General features: G+C 48.0%; 1 long non-coding RNA gene across 1 annotated transcript; it reads right to left on the reverse strand.

Annotated features, from left to right (window-relative positions):
• Positions 1-15,604: 15,604 nt before the first annotated feature.
• On the reverse strand, positions 15,605-16,242 carry LOC143428157 (uncharacterized). Its single transcript, XR_013102402.1, has 2 exons — positions 16,192-16,242; positions 15,605-16,075 (listed from the first exon to the last, which is right to left on the reverse strand). It is a non-coding gene; the product is annotated as an uncharacterized LOC143428157 (long non-coding RNA).
• Positions 16,243-16,406: the final 164 nt, after the last annotated feature.

Below are 16,406 nucleotides of genomic sequence, written 5' to 3' on the forward strand. Positions count from 1 at the left end.
GAGAAATACACTTAAATCATTTAATCGAAACACTTTTCTGCAATTGTATCACTGAAAAATATTTAACGCGTATACTTTTCTTCGTACAAATTTTATAAATTACGATTCTTTTCAAATTTAAACAATGCTATTCAACTAATTATTTAATTTGTATTTTGTTCGAGTGTTATTTTGATTTTTGCGGAAAATGCGGTTCGACCGTTTCAGGTATGCACCGCGAGAGATATTTTAAAAATGGAGTAGCTCCAGGAATATTGACGAAAAAAGTAAAGTTCACGAATATTTGCAGGCGATACGCCCAGTTGAACGTCTGTCACGCATTCTTACTTCGCACAATGTAACACTTTCTTGGGACTAACTTTCTTTCAAGTATTTCTGAAATTTGCATACCTGCTGTCGTGCCGGTGCATAAGACTTCAGCAGCCGCAAAAGGTGAAATACAATGAAGTCTTTGAGCATTGTTTCACTTTTGTAAAATATTGATTTTCTGTTAGAGACGGAAAAAAATCATTTCCAGCAACACGATAAAACTGATTCGGAGCTGTTCGCGATATAAATAATTAGAATATTGAATGTCAGAACATATATATCTCTGTAATTTAATATCATTCTGCAACGATACATACAAATTTTTGAAATCATTTTTAAAAGTCAGAAAACATTATGACTTTCACGTGTCTTTTAAATTTTTGACAAAAATATATTATAAAATGGAAACACTAAAAATCAGTTATGTGCAAGTGATTCGTATCGATTTGTCAATTAAAATGACAGATTGAAATCTTATACTGAAGCTTAACTGTCAACTATACGAGTGTCGAAAGTATATTCAAGAAAAGTGTTACATTGTGTACTTAGAGTATAAACGTCCGCCGCATGTGTTCTTTCGAACGAAACCTGCCATCCTTTTGACATCTTTTCTCTCAATTATTCCGTAACCTTTCCATTTTATTTTTGGAAAATAAAGGAAACAAAGCTTTACCCACGCTTTCATAAAAAAAATTCCCCAAATTTTCCATATAATATGATGTAATAAATTTATAAAATTCATACGAAATTGATCATTCCTTCCAGCCCTAATATTAAACACTACAACACACCTTGGGGCGACGTACAATATTTTTGAAAAATAAAGGGAACAAAGCCTTACCAACACTTTCATAAAAAAAGTTCTCCAAATTCTTCATATAAAATGATGTAATAAATTTATAAAATTCATACGAGGTTCATCATTCCTCCAGCCCTAATATTAAACACTACAACACACTTTGAGGCGACGTGCAAGCATTAATTTTCTTCGATCTTCCAAAACCTTACCAATGATCACTTCCTTCATACTATCAATTATACGAAACTCCAGTTTCGAAGAGAAGAAACGGCGAAAGTAAAAAACCCGATGACTACAGCGTTTCGTCTATGAAACGAGGCTCGATTCAACGTGGAACGTCTCGTACCCGACATCGGACTACCAATTAGCACCTTTTTTTTCGTTACACTTTTGTTTCTCAACACGCGAGGAAGAGAATCGAGGAGCACGCCGTACTACCGGTTATCAAACCGCGTGCGATTCAACGGCGGAACTGAGCTCTCGTACCTGATACGATCGCGGCAATGACGCACGTTAACGACGCTCAATAAAGAATTTTGAGACGAGCACGAACCGCGGTCACACGATGGAACGTCACCAGCCACAGCTATGAGCCAACTGATATGAAAGTCGAAGTCTAACGAAGGACAAGGAGGGGAGGGACGAGGCACGGCCTACCAAAGTGTTCGGTTTACTGATAATAAACATCTTTTGTGAATAACTGGCTTCCCCACCAGGCTACCGCCAACGGCAGTCTATCATTCGCACCGTATAAACAAAACGTATCCTTGGAACTCCGATAATATTCGGGGTTTTTCGCGGGCCACGAAGTAAAGCTCTTTCTCGTTCGTGAAGTCGAACGAAGCTGAGCGTTCGAATACGTCTGCGTACTGTTTGCATTTGAAATTTTTTTTTTTTTATATAATTGATGTGTCACAGTGTCTTCTTTAATGAAAACACTTGAGAAAATGTATAGAATAATTAGAGATCGCTTAGGTTGGTGATAATTAATTCGTTGCGCGTGGAAGGGGATGCATCGAGAGGTCTGTGGATGGAGACAGTGGTGAATGGGGTGGTTGGAGATTTTGAGGACTTGTGCTTGATTTTGCGAGAGAGACAGGTTTTCGAAAAATTGGTAAAGATTCAAGGATACGCGTGAAATTTTCTACTGCTTCGCGCGATGATTGGCGAAGCGAAACGTTTGAAGCTTGCGCAAACGCAGTAGAAATTCAGAGAGGAGGAAGTAAAGTAGCTGGCTGGCGCAACAGCATTTTCGAATGCAGGAGATACGTGTTCTTTAGAAGTCAACGAACGATTTACTCAGTTACTCGCAGATTCTGCGATTTCCATGCATGCCAGTTAAAATGTCTAACATTTCCGCGGGACTTTCTATCGGATTCTAGGGATTCTTCGCGTTTCCACTGTATTACGTGAAGCACCAAAAAGGAATTCATAGCTTCATTTCCCAATCGCTGTGCATAAAGTACTACACTTTATATACTGAAACCCTAAAAATATTCATCGTCCAGAGGGAATACGAAAGACGAGGCATTCGAGCGATAGAATTTCCAAGTTTTAAACTTCCGAGAATAAAATGTATACCACAGAGCCTTCGCGTACAAACCAACATTTCCAAAAAATAGAACATTCTACAGAAACCAGATACAATATAAAAGAATCCAATAAAAACAGCGCTGCAAATAGTTCGAGCAGTCAAACACATCAAAGGCCAACGCGACAGCCAGAGACTCGTTTAACTGACCCGTAGTAGATGAGGGTGGCGTTCGCCAAACAAACCCCATCGACGAACCGCGTAAAAACGGAAACCTTTTCTCCCTTAACTGTGCATCGCGCAGGAAAAATAAAACGTCGTGAATAGTTCAGAACAGAGTTCGAAAACAAATCACGAGTACGACGCGAGGCAAAGCTCGGATATATCGTAACCCACTTTTTACGAATTCAACGTCAGAGCTCGTAGAATCCACCTAACCACGGCTTCGCGTCGAGGAACGCAGAGGAGTCGGTGGGATTCGCAACGGAGGCGTAAAATTTAGCGTAAACGGCGCGAGTTTACAGAAAAACAATAGTTCCATTATGGCGCGTACGTACACGAGCCGGGGGACGGTACGGGGGAGGCAGAATTACGGCCGAATGAAAGCATAAACGTCGCTCGTTAACGAAGCCGATGCCAGAATCGCTGAAACCCGCCGGCAATAAAAGGTAACGAGTATTCGCGAGCTGTAAACATCCGCGGAACGCTACTCCGGAACATTTCATAATCCTGTTACGAGCCACTTTGACTTTTGTGGCGGCTGCGGCGTGGCGGAAATAAAAGTGCGCCTCGAGAGGCGCGAGTAACTGCGCCGCGCTGTTGCCGCGCCTCGGTGGGCACGGCTGATTTGAAATTCGCGGGAACACCGCCCCGTTACTATCGACGATGGTAGCCGTTGGACGCGGCAAGATTTCAAATTTCGAACGAACGTTCTGATCGAAAAATACTTTGCAGACATCGTTCGATGTCGGGAAACTATTTTTCTGATGCAGCGCGAGCTGAACATCGTTAATTCGAATCGAAAACAAATTTAATTCCTTTAAATTCAAATAAATTCACAAGGGGTTAATACAGAGTTAGCTAGAATTGTCATCGCCATTAGGCAATTGAAATAGGGTGACGTTACGAGTCGTGATCGATCGTTATTTGGTTACTCCGCGAATGAAAAAGGAATTCGTTGCTACCCATTGGTGGACGGCTGGCCGGTGCCGTTTGTCCCTTTTACGAAGTAACACGATCCACGGAGGAAGCTGCGCCGGGCCGAAGGAGGTTAACACCGGTCCGGACAGAGGTCCGGAGTGGCCCTTTCGCGTAATGGACGGCTCAAATATTTATCATCGGCTGCGTAATTTAAGGTGCGTTTAGCAAACGGAAGACGACGCGGAGGGAAAACAAACAAGTCAGGGGCGGTGTAAGGATCCGCGGCGAGGTGGAGAATGGGACGCGAAAGGGTAAGGCGGGCGAGTTAAAGGGTGAGCGAAGGAGGTGGGGGCGGTTCAGACGGAGGACGAAGACAGAGGGAAGGAAGGTAGTGGGTAGGATAAAGCCGCGTGAGGTGGAGGGAGAGAACGGAGGAAAGGGGAGATAGAAAGAGAGAGAAGGAGGAGAAACTATGGGAGCGCGAGCGAGACGGGGCAAGAAGCGACAGAGGTAGAAAGAGTAGCTCAAAGAGGCCGCCGCGGGCCCCAGAGGGCTCTGTGAGAAGGCACAAACCCCAATAATAGCACCAGAATTTATATACCTGCACGAACTCGGTGGAACGGTCCCGGGGCTGCGGGTCCACGGACCCAGGGACGGCTTGTTGCAATAGCCGAACAGAGGGGCCATTCTTCCACAATTCATTTTCTTCCTCGTTTCGTGTTTAAGCTCGATTTACTCCTTCCGCGCGTTAAACGGCTTTAAAGGCAACGGGTCGACTCACCGTTCCGCGCGCACGGTCACTAACCCGCTCGACACCTAAACGTGCGCGCATGCCTCCCCGCCAGGGTGACCCGTGGATAACACGGAGGGAACGCCGGTATCGATAAGTCGACGGCGGCCGCGAGGAGCGTCTCGAAGTAGGGCTCCGAAACTGTACGAGGCCGTGGTAGAGATCAACCGATCTCGACAAGGGACTTCACGTGTATACACCTTAGGACTGACCGGCCCTGGGCCCCATCAGCGGCGGTCTAGCATCCTCTACAGAGGGAAGAAGAGCCCGGGCAAGGGGCACGCGGAGCGACGAGGAGGGACGAGCCAGAAGGTGGAAAAGGGACAGTGACGACGAGAGTCGAACGGAGACGGCGGACGCAGAGAGTAGAAGCAGCGATTCGTGGCGGACTGGAGAGCGAACCATCCATCACCGAGGGCTCAAAGCCGTATCTTCTGGTGACCGATGCCCACCGCGACCGGTGCTGGGATGCCAAAGCAGGGCCAAATATTGTGAAAGGTCCAGAAAAGGCAGGAACGTGAAATAAATTTGCTCTGCCGGCAGGGCAAGGGACGAGGATAGCCGGGAGGTGGTGAGTGCGGTACAGGGTACCAGGGGGAACGGGAAACGGAGACGGCGAGATGGACGGAGGGAGAAAGGTAGAAGGATGATACTCTTCTGGGTAGCTCGAAAGGTTGCGCCTTGTACTTGTGCGTGTCGAGGTGGAGAGAGGAAGAAGGCTCTTTAACCACTGTCGGCTCTTTGAACCCTGCTCGTCTTCCTTCTCTTTCTCTCTACCTCTGTCTCTCCTCTCCTACGGGCTCGTTCTCCTCCTCTTTCCACCCTTTCACCGGTGTATCCTCGTCGCTCGATCGCGCGCGCGCGCGCCCCCCCGGCGCACACACGCGGATTCAGCCACATAGAACAACGCCATTTACATTTTACACGCGAAAATACGCTTTACGAGCCGGGGCCAATCATCGCGCCCCATCCTGACAGTTTATCCGCGTCACGCGCGCAACCATGCCCTCGCGAGACCCAGACGGATACGCGGCCGCACCGTGCGAATCGCCACGGGGAACGCATCTGTTCGCGTGTTCCGATGATAGATCGCGCGGACCGATCGAGCTTCGTGCGCTCGCAGGCGAACGGTCGATTCGGTTTGTTTTCTTAGACGAATCACGGACACCGGCTTGTTCGAGGCCTGGCGAACGGCCCTTTGAAGTTTCGGAGCGTGCACACGCTTCGGATCTCCGGGTTCCACCCGAAAACGACATTGTGATGGTAAGAAGGCGAAGCCACTGGGATGTGACTGATGGACAAAAGAGTAGGCGCGGACGCGTGTAAACGATAGGGAAACCTGAAAAGATGTACACCGATGGAATGCGTGTAAAAATTCGAGTGTGGTTATTCGAGGGAGGCGTCTAAATTCTTCTCGTTCGCTCTTGTCGATTCTATATCCCCGCGCTTAATTTACGCTACGGGTCTTTGAAACCAACGCGTTGGAGTAGCATTGAAAAATTTCAAGAAGAATCTTTAGCATCGCATACAGAAAAATTAAATGTTTCACGTGGAATACCAGATACGTTATGTTTGTACGTTTATTCTTTTAAGCGTATACAACCGAAGTAAAGAAACCGGGGCGATGGTAAAGAAATATCGATGAGATCTGCGAAAAGTTCAGAAGCCATCCTATAGCCGAGGCGATTTGATGGAGGACGCCTAGGGCGAACGTTCGCCACTCCGAAAACTTCCATATACTCCCGTTTTGCTACTTAGTGTAGGATATCGCGTAGATAAAGGACCAGCGAAGCGCGATCTTTCATCCTCGGAATCACGTTTTACGATCCCTGCCCCTTCGCCCCGTGGGCCTATTGATGCTTGTTAACGTAGCAGCACCTTGGCCGCGCTCTCGGGCCCATAATCCCCGCGAACGCCACGCCACGCCACGCCATGGATCCTCTCCCGTCGCTGGATTAATAATCCGAGGAGAAGTTCGAGAGGAGCGAAAAAGCGAGACGGCGCAGCGCAGGATCGGCCTAAGGAGAGACACACAGAGAGGGGACAGAAAAAGGCAAACAGAGATAAAAAAAAGGGCCCAGAAAGGGACGAAAAGAGAGGGAGAGAGAGAGAGAGAGCGAGAGGGAGAACCCTGTGGAGGAGCACAGGTAGGTTTGGTGGAAAGGAGATGAAGATGAAAGGGGGACGGGGTGAGAAAGATGAAGGAGGAAAGAAAAGTGGAAGGGTACAGAGATCGTAGCTCGTAAGTTAGCACGTGGTCGAGGCGAGCCGTGCGAAGGAAACCGAGAAGCGGGAAAGGAGAGGTGGAACGAGTCGAGTAGGCTTACCACCTCATCTCCTTTCTTTGCCCACTGACGTAGATAAAATTCTACGTGGCCCTTGTGAACGTGACACGGGGAACTGTTTCTCTTCGCGGCGAATAGCAATAATGGAGACGCATGCCCCTTTCGAGTGTCGCCCTTTACGTGCGTCGCGGCGTACGGTCCCCGATGTTCCCGATCGGTGAAGTCGGAACGTTGAAAAACAACAAAAGAGCCATCGAATATACCGTCGACCGATAGACGAACATCTACGAGTCCTTTCAGCCGGTTCTATTCGAGGATCGCACAATGGAAAAGCGTACACAATAACTCGACGATCGTGTACAAATTGGCTAGGGCCCGGTTACGATTCCCAGGCGGTGGCCGTCCTGGCTTGACGGTCGGTAACGAGGAGGCCACCTAATTAGAATTCCATTTCGCGGTCCTGTCGGCGGCAATATCGCGCGATCTACACGATCCTTCGTTACTTACGCCACTGTCAGCACCTCCACCCTCCGCCGGTGTTCGTCTTCGGGGCCACCTCATCTTCGCGGCCCGGACCGAGGCTCAAGAGACAGCGTGGACCGTGTGTGTAGCAGCGACGACGCAGGCCTAACCTGGCGAAGGAGGCAGAGGAGACCCCGCGGTCCGGCCGGGAGAGAAAGGAGAGACGAGCACGTAGAACCGTGTCTCGAGCAGCGAAGAAGTCCGCTTGGGAAGGAGAGCGAAGTTGAGCAAGAACTTCTCGCAGTGGAACAAGCAAGAATTCCACCGGTGGAAACAGGGATGAGGAGAGGAGAGAGAGAGAGAGAGAGAGAGAGAGGCGAGCAGCGAGAAAACGAGAAAAACGCGGTGAATCCGTAGAAAAAGCGAAAAAAAAGAGCACGGGAGAAACAAAAGGAGAAAAAGAAAGGGAACGACGCGAGGAGAAAGAAAAAAAATTGGAATCGGGGGGTGGGGGGACGTGGGTGGGAAAGAGACGGGGGTAGAACGTGGGAGAGAGAGAGAGGCGAGAAAAAGGACACGACGAGAGTGTAACGGAGAGGGGCAGAGCAGTAGGGAAGAATAGGAAGAGTGAAGAAGCGAGCGTAAGACCACACAGGACGCGGCACGCGCGCGCTCTACCGGGTGGGCCAGCACACGACGGCTTCGGGCGTCCTCGTGGTCGATCGGGCGAGCTCGTGCGTCCTCGGTTGGGCCCGGTGGTCGGGCCCAGCCGAGGCCACACAGATCGCGCACGCGCGAACGCTTCCTGGGTGGCATTCGCCTGCCGGCCGGCAGGCAGAGCGTAAGGTACTTCTTCTCTCCGTTCCACCGTGGGCCGTACAACCTGTTAGTGTCGTGCCATCCACGCATTATGCCCCTCATTCTCTCCTCGTCTTTCACGGCTACTCTCTCGCTACCTGTCTCTCTTTCTTTCTCTCCTTCGCGGTGCACCGGGTCTCTTTCTCTTACTCTGGCAAACGGAGGCCTCGAGGCACCTCCTGCCTCGGGTATACCTACGGCATCACGAGCTTCTAATAAGATTCCAATTTGTCAATTAGGGGGAGGACGGGATCCGGGCGCATCTTCTCTCTTCTCCTTCACCGCCACCTTCTTCCTCCCTGTCGTCTCTTTCTCTCCGCGTTAGCACCTGCCTCGCATTAACGACGTGCAACTGCGACACTTAAGCGGCTGCCGTGTACGCGACGTAATCTCCGGCTGATCTCCCTCGCCCGATTTAAACCAGCATCGTTTCTTCTTCGCGGACGCATCGAGGCATTGTTTTTTCCTGTCATTCTTCGGGGATGTTTTCTCTATAGTTGCACCGTTTCCGATTGTCCTCGCGGGTTTCGCTCGCATTTTTCGCCACCCTTTTTTCCCCGCCGTTCTCGTAATCGGCAGATTCGATGGACCGGGCGGCGTACAGTCGGTGTCAGTTTCTCAGCCACGATTACATGGCATGCACGAACTTCTTACGCACACGCCAACGTAATGAGCATCGCCGCTACGAGCTGCATTCTCGTGACGCGAGCCACCCGCTGGGCCTTTTCGCTCCAGAGCGTGCTGGAAACCGAGAACGATTTCGGAGAAAATAATCGTCAGATTTCTCAGTAACCTTCTACTCGTAATTCGAGGACCTCTTCGCTTCGATCTTGGTACCTCTCTACGGTACCACTAACGATTTACAGTCAAGGTGTACCTTCTACTAATTTATAACAAACGAAATTTATCTCCATACTGATATCGAAGATACTCCTAGAGTTAGAAAGTTCATTAAAGTCTCCAATCTATAATCACGTGCCTAGATTCGTCATTTGTCCTCCGTTTCTATACAGAGAACGTTCGATTCGTGATCTCATTCTTTCAAGAATCCTCGAGGTATGTCGTACGACAGTGAAAACCCGAGAAACATCGCCAGTATCGATACAGGCGCGTGGGGAACGGATGACGACTCCTATTTCGAGATTCGAAGGGACCCGGAGGAGTGATCCACGCAGCGGAGGCATTTGTCCTGGCAGGAGCGTAGCCGGCGAGACGGGCGCCCGTTGTACCAGCTCCCACGTATGTCCGGTGACGCGAGGGTGCCCCTCCCGCTCCGTCGGCCGGACTATAAAATTTCATTTCTGCCGGGCGAATGTCTTCGAATTAGCAATAAAGCAGTGATTCTCTTCCCCTCGGAACGTACAACGAGGCCGCGCCGCGCCGCGCCGCGCCGCGGCGTTCGCTCCTTCTCGTTTTTTGTTTACTCACCAGCGAACTGGTTTTGCGGTATACACGCTCCGTTTCCTCTGCCTCGCCCCGTACCGTCGCTGGTCCACCTCTTCAGCGTCCTCATCCTCGTCCCCCGAGCCGTCTGACGTAGCCAGGGAGGAGGGTACGGCTATTTCGGGGTACGCAAATACGCGGAGTGCGCATAGAGCGCGAGGGGTGCCGGAGAGCACCCGCGGTGAAAAGTCACCGGTACTGTCATCGACAAAAATCATCCACGATGCCCTACAGAGAGGAGGGAACAGGATTTTTGCCGATATACGAGTTGCCACAGGGTCCCAGCGTGGAGAACGGTGAACGATCGATCCTTTGGTAGCAACCGTTGACCAACACATAGATCGTCGCTAAATATCGCCAATCAGCCGTTGAAATGATATTTATCACACGCTGCAAGTCTAAAATTTCAAGCGTTTCTGCGATTAGACAAATCGTATGCCTCGTGCTTATTGAGGTATGCATCATCACTCGCAAAATGGATGAATAAAATTGTACAGACGTGACTAAACTCCATTTGGTTCTTGGTATCATTGCGTCTAAGTTTTGTAGAGTTTGCTCGGATCCTTTTTAAAGGAAATTATTTTCAAAGTACACGGGTAGAATGCAAGTGTACTGGGCGACACTGCGATCGAACTGGTGTTCGCGGAAACTCTGTTCTTGGGCGACGCGAACGTGGCTTACGTCATGTTCGACGCGGAGTTTTTCTATGCAGCAGGATGGAGGGAGATCCTGGCGACTGGATGTACAAGGGAAAACTGTCTTCGAATGTAGATTCGTCCGTAAGGTTGAAAAAGTAGTTGAGCACGGCGGTTATTCCGGGCTCCTTTCGGTGATCCTTCTTTGTACAAGAAGAGGCATAAATTCAGAGTGTATTCGTGGATCTATTATTTGTTCGAGCACGGCAGAGGGTTGCCAGGAGGACATTCAACTTCACAAGTCGAATCTTTGGTAACGCAATGCGCGGCTAATATTAGCCAGCGACACGTGTGATCCGTCAACATCCACGCAAACTGTCAAGTCGAACGAATCGAAGTTTAACGCTAGAACAGTTTACTCGTGTCCGGCTTAAGTCGAACGAGAGAAGCCCGTAGTCCAACCAAACAGAAAAAAAAACGAGAAAAAATAGCTCGTTGCCTCGTTACAATAGCATCCGCGCGTTTCTGATCAGTGCCAATAATAGCCGCGAGGGCTCGAGCAATGCAGTCAGGCTTGTCCTTACATAGTTGCACATCCTTATGCACATTATACGCATTATATACTATATGATCTAGGTCCGTGCGCGCAGAGACAAAGGAATGCTTCCTCCCCCCGTTCTCCGGCGTCCTTCCACCTACCGATCCACCTTGGTACCCCGTCCGAAGGGGGTACAAGGAGCTACGAAGGACGGCGCGAGTGAAGGCAAGGGAGACACGGTAGAAGAAGAAGGGTTTGGGAGGAGAGGAGGAGGCATGCGGGAAGAAAGAAGAATAAGAGGAGCGAACCAGAGGAGGAATAGGCCATTCCACTTATACGCTGCTCGGATTCAATTAACTCTCCACCTTCTCTTCCCTCCTTCTCCTTCTCATCTCGCGGGACCGGCGTGCCTCTGCGCCCTGCCTTATACAGGGTGTTCCTCTGCACGCGCGCGTATCACCGTAACCCTTGTCGAAAATGTTCATTGCGCGACCTGGCCACATCTTTGTTCGTTCACTTCGTTTTCTATGACGTTTCTTGACGATGCTCGCGTCTTCTGGAGGAACTGGAGGCAGCGAACGTTCGATGTAGAGTTGGAGAGCATTTTCGTTGAAAAGATGAAGCTGGCGTTACAGCATCGTCACCCTGCTCTACATTCATCCCTTGTAGTTCAGATTGCCGTGACAATTGAAATCGACGATGTCTTCTGACAATGATTTAACGGAAAGACGAGCAGTCGCATTGGCATCCGGTAAGAGCGAGGATCGAGGCTTGGGATACGGTAGTGCGACGTCAGCGGTCAGAGAAATGGATATTCCCGCCAGCGAATCGGTGTTGAATTTCTGGGCGCCATTAGCTGGACGTTATCCTTTCGCGCAATCGAGCGCGTGCATGTCGTTCCCGATACCGATGCGCACGCTGACCGATTATCGTGTTACGAAGCGCTGCGTACGGACGCCTAGGTTGACTTACGATGGCAATAATAATAATAACGGGCCCCTTTATTGCCACCATATAACAAACGATCGTCACGACGACAACCCGTTGTCATTGCTGCTGTCATTGCGTGGCGGCGGGCAACCGTGCGTAAGATAAGGGAACTGCTATTTCAAATGTCCCGGCTACCTGTTGCGATACCGGCCAGACATTAAGGCGCTAATTAATGCAGTAACAACCGGACGCGTTCCCGTAACATCCCTTCGACACGAATTTTTGCGGATGCGTCTCCTGGGTGCCGTTTTAATTACTTCAACAGGATGTTTAGCATAGCGTTACTATTGTATATCGATAATGCAGACGTGCGACTGCAACAAATTTGAAGTTACCACTTGTTTCTGTATTTTATACATATCTTTATCACTTCGTTAAACGGACGCTGTTAGCGATCGTGGTCAAAGAGATGCATCACTCATAGATCAAGAGTTCGTGGTAATGGCCATTTTAGGGGTGATTCGATAGTGTTCGATTGATTATATATATTTTTTATGTAAAGTCGTCGAGTATCAATCTTTTCCTGATTCAATGTCGAAACGAATCGTGTGGGAAAGTTAGATCGGGGAACAGGAAAGTTTCGATCATTCGCGATAATCCAAAACCTCGTGGGCTTAGCATCATCCTGTTCCCGTGTATTCGTTTGGCTTGAAATCACTTGTCCCGTGCTACGTGAAGATTCACCCTAAGGGCCCATTCACAGAGCCTCCGTTAGACCTCGCAGTGGTGGCAGTTTGCACAAATTTTGCGCGACACAAAAATCCATTTGTCAGGGCGACTTTTCGCGTAACAAACGAACCTGATATTTGAAATTTATTATGCGAAATAAATTACTCCGTATGGTCGAACATTGTATTTAATCTGTCTCCCATTCATCCAGCCCATTCTTTCAAGCGGAGTGAACAGGATCGGGTTCTTTATTGTAATCAGCTCTTATTGATTCCGCAGCAGGAATCAGGTTACTCCGGCCAATCCCAACGCGTTGTCGTCGTTATTTTATCGAAGAGGAATAACGCAATAGCCGATTCTGGGCTGAATAAACAAAAGTGGGCGACCCACGTGAGGGCGCAGCTATCGGTTGTTGCTACCGATACATCAAACGTGCCCATAAATGTTCGCATACCTCGAAACACTGAATAATGCTGTATCCAATTTCTTCTACGGGGTGTTTCGTTCAATGGAACGAAACATTCCACCGGTGAATTCTTGAAATTCTATTACCTCCGGCTTCCTTATCAGTTTTCGATGCGAACCCTCCTGGGATCGAGTACGTATATGCGGAGGGGACAAGCTCAAAAAACAGCGACTCCTGGAAATTTCTTCTTCTTGTACATCTCGAACCATTTAATACGCTATTTTTCCGTACTCCTCCATGTTTTCCGTACACGGTTTCACACACGTTGGTGAAGATGTTGAAGTCGACAAGCCAGCTTTTTTTTGCAGCGCTGTTGAAGTCTGGATAATCTTTCTATTAAATCAAGTGTCCCTTCGACCGTAAAATTGAATGTTTCTAACTGCGGTAGTTTCGTAGTGGCTCCATTCTTAGCAAAAATGTCGGCGTTTCGCGAAAAGACGAGGGGTATCAGAAAATGACGGGTTCTCCAACTGATTGTCCGGCGGCATCTGCACGCGCGCGCGTGCATTTCCGTTCTCCATCGAGCGGACGATAGATTCGGTACGCTAGCGGACATCGAGGTGTCTCTATGAAATCATAAATTCGACGATTGTCGGCGGCAGCCGAGGCAGAAGTCTCTGTGGCGGTCTTGTCACGCTTGTAGGGAGATGAGAACGGTGCCTTAAGGCTCCGCAACCTCTCCTCGAGACGAGATCTCTCTCCTCTCTCTCTCTTTGGTTTCCCACGAGAACCACCGCCGCCGCCGCCTTCTGGAATGTCGCTCTCCCCTTCTCCTTCTGTTCTGCTCCTCCACCGTCTCCACCTCCGCCGATACGACCGCCACACCACCTCCTCCTCCACCCTTCCTCCGACGTTCCACCACGGACCGTCGTGTTCTCCTCTCTCGTTCTATCGCCCCGTTCCAACCCCGGCTCTTCCTTCTCCACCTCTTTCTCCCTCTCGTTTTTAACTCTCTTTCGCGCGCGCATTTGCCTCCGCCGCCGCTTCCCTCTTTCCCTCCCCCTGATCCCGCCGCGAGATTTAACGGGGTGCATCGTGGTACACGTTGTATCTACCGATGCGACTCGTGATTAGGAAGTGCATATGGGAAAAGAACAGCCCGCGAAGTTAAGGAGGGGGGGGAGACGCGTTTAAAATATTGGCGCGCCGATCGTGGCCTAAGCATTGTAGTCGCCGTCGAGCTGCTCTTTTTTCCACCGATGATCCTCCGGGACCTAGCCTGGGGAATTGCTAAAGCAAACTACCGTCCTGGCGCACGGTTCGGTTCGAAATCTATTCACTGCTCTATTTGCCCTGGTGAATTTCTTTAATATCTGTCGCTTTTTATTTTTTTTATACACCGTTTACTGGTACGGGTGATCCGTTAATTGTTTCTGGCAATCTCAGGGATTCGACAATAAATTGCGAGACAAGTGGATATCCACTCGAATTGAATCGATCATATGCCAACGTGCGGACTTCACTAAACGTCACGGACGATGTTAGATTTCATTTATATACCCCTCCATTCCTCTCCGCGTTCCCAGATTTATTGATCCATAAACAAGAAACTACGCGCGAGTTACGGGAGACTTAAACGTTGAGTAAGATACGCACAATGGTTTACGACCGTGAATTCTTTATAGCTCGCTGATTATATAATTTTATGCGGCACAGACGTTGCGCCCGATTGTGACATTATTTTCTAACTATTATCCATCGATAAACGTTGTCGACCACTTTGTCATCGCGTGTTTTCTCGTATAGACACATATATCTGCCGTGGCAGACCTTAAATATAAACGATCTACGATAGCTGAAATCTTTCAAACTTTTCGATCTTCTTCTTATAACTCTATCGAAGAATAATCGAAGGAAAGGATGACTAAGTTTGGAAAATCAGAAAAAATTAAAAAGGCCACAATGCGGTCCCGTACAATGGAGAACAATATGATCGTTTAACCGGTTTTTCGTCTCTCATCGTGGACGTCGGACAAAGTGTGCCGCTGGGAGTGTTAAATTTGTATTTAATTAATTCCCAGCAAATTGGTGCCGCGAACAATGTTTCATTTTACGCTCCGTTGGCTCACCACTGCGGCAGGATGTTTTGCGCGATACGGGCCTGCCAACCTTCTCGTTTTGCTTTGTAATTTCATCGTGTTTAGTTCCATTGAAATCGAATCGATGTCGCTGGAAACAATCGTTTATCCACGGTGGATTATTCTTCGGAGTAGCAACATCGAAGGCTGAGTCTAATTGCTGTTTAAGCCTGATTTCAGGAAACATTATTTCAAGCCATGCTGCGCGTTACCATTGTGCTTCTAGCTTCCTTTCTTGGCAGTGAATGCTCGATATTTACACGTTTCGTTAATAATAACAGTAGTTTACGCCTTGCTATTAGTGTTTGATCGATTGTTCGTGATCACGCGGAGGCGTTGCGTTAAACACGAGTGACGAGTTTGAAATTGGCGCTGAAGCTACTCGCGAATTATTTAATCGAATATTATTCGATTTAATAATCACACGACAATAAATTAATTCTATAATTCAAACTGGTATAATTATTTGGAATAAAAAATGTGCAATCTTAAAATACAACTCGAAGAAATTTTGTTTCACGCTTCTCAGTTAGGATCCACTGTGCACTTCAACTATTTAAATCTTACACAGTATGTATCTAGAAATATTTAAAAGTTCTTTCGTTTAATAATTTTATATTTTTTGCTTCTATTCTTTTATAACTTTTGTCCAGACATTATACACCTACGGGGTGACGTTCATTAGCTGTCAGGCGGGACTTAATAATTGGCAGCCGTCCATATTAGCCTTCTCTGTTGGGAGAGTGTTTTGAATTGCATTAAAAAAAAAAAGCAATGTACCGTTTACTTTAAAGTATGTCACCCGATGTGTGTTGTGCTGCCGTTCGTGTCAGCCCAGACGTAACACGAGATTAACCATACGAAGTGGCCACTTATGTTGCCCGATATACAACACGTCCACTAACACCGATCAGAAACCCCTTGTCATATCGTTCCCCTTGCCATCGCTATCCAGGCTTATCAAATTTTAGACTAACGAGAGCGAGAGAACAGGTAAGCTAACGCCTGCTTCTTTTATGATCACCTTTTTCTTCGCTTTGCCTCCGGATGGAATGGCGTATAAGTGGCCGATCGACTAATGACTAGGAAACACTGACGTAGCAAATTAATTACCATTAATCGTGATGGCAATTTTAATCATGATGAGTCTCACAACAAATACCAACTTTGTTAATAAATAATATCATCGTATACCTACCTTTAATTCCTCTTAATACTTTTCAAGCGGAATTTAGATTTTTCTTTTTATGTTTCTTGTATTGACATGTTTCTTGTATTTATAAAAATCCTGTGTTTTTCTTACCTAATAATTAGTGATTATAGAAGATTCTATTAATAGCGATTCCTTAATCGATAAATGAGAATCACTGAGAATGTTTTACTATGCGAGCACGATAACGAAGGAATCTGTAA

The sequence above is a fragment of the Xylocopa sonorina genome, chromosome 10 (assembly GCF_050948175.1).
Source record: "Xylocopa sonorina isolate GNS202 chromosome 10, iyXylSono1_principal, whole genome shotgun sequence".
Lineage (NCBI taxonomy): Eukaryota > Metazoa > Arthropoda > Insecta > Hymenoptera > Apidae > Xylocopa > Xylocopa sonorina.